Here is a 1,457-nt window from a genome sequence, read left to right as displayed (position 1 = left end):
AATTGCAAAAATTTTAAAATTTAAAATTTGGATGAAAAAAATTAATATTCGAAATTTGGATAGAATAATGATAAAATTCAAAGACGAATAGAATATTAGATATATTAGTATCTAATAAAATAACAGAATAACCTAAATTAGTTTGTAATTCTATTTAAAAAGTGCCAATTTTATTCACTTTTTATAAAAATAATGTGATAAAAGAATTAAATTATCTAAAATTTGAGGATAGAAGAAATTAATTTGTCCTCTTATATTATTTGAAACTGATTTATCTAATTTTATAAAATATCATGAACTATTACGTTAATATTTATTTATTAGGTACTAATTTATTTGAAACAAAATTATTAAAAATTAATTTGGAGTATTATTATTACTGCATATTCAAGAATGAGTTTCATGTTACTTCATATTCCTTTTTTTTTTTTCCTAATAAAAATAACATCCCGTAATTATAGTGTATTAACTATAATCCCACTTTCTCTTTCTTACGTTATCTTGCATACTTGCAGCAAACACTCAGGCTAAGCGTAAATTCAAAATTTCTATTTGAAGAAGGAGAAACTATTTCGTTTGAATTATAGTTCATTGATAATCTACGTATTATTTTGCTTGTAAATAAAACAGAATATTTATAAATTTGTATCTGTACCTTATACTTCACTTTTTTATTTAAATAAAAAATTTCATATTTTCCAATTAAAAGCATAGTAGAAAGAATTACGTTTTTGCGTGTTATATTTTAATTTTGCAGACAGTATGAGCGAAAATAAAAATATATATTCCATACTTTAAGTTCGTAGGTACTTCCAGCAACATTGAAAAAGAAAACATGATATGAACAAATTAGTTACAGTGCACCGTAATTGCTCAGCTGGTCTAGTTATATTGCAAGTTTCTGTAGTTTATCAAATATTAATCAGATCCTATAGTTTAAATTCTTTTAATTGGTAGATTAAATAGTTGAAAAAAATTTGATTAATTTTATTTAGCACTTGATTTTTAGAATAGGTTAACAGTGGCTCTGCATAAAGTTTACACGAAAATTTATTTTAAACAAAGAAATACCATTTGAAATTAATTGATAGAATTTAATGTTGGCACTTTTGGATTAAAATGAGTTATCATTTTATTTCTATGGCTTTAATTTTAAGAGAAATTAAACAAAATATTGGTGTACACAACTTTTTGTGTTTACCTTCTACCCTCCTTGTTAGTAAATGTATTTTACAAAGAAAAATAAATATCTATCATAGATAAATAATATATATGACTTTATAAAAATAAACAAAACTTAAGTATAAATGAAAAATAAATATCTGCTAGTTAGATAAATAAATGTCAGGCTAATAAGAAAATATTTTTTTTTTATAAATCATACAAATTCATTTTCCTCCATCATAGATGTTTACTTTTCTCTGTCAGTATAAGGTGTACCAAAAAAGAGAGTAATA

The sequence above is a fragment of the Arachis ipaensis genome, chromosome B04 (genome assembly GCF_000816755.2).
Source record: "Arachis ipaensis cultivar K30076 chromosome B04, Araip1.1, whole genome shotgun sequence".
In the NCBI taxonomy this organism is placed as follows: Eukaryota; Viridiplantae; Streptophyta; class Magnoliopsida; order Fabales; family Fabaceae; genus Arachis; species Arachis ipaensis.
This window is presented reverse-complemented; position numbering follows the sequence as displayed.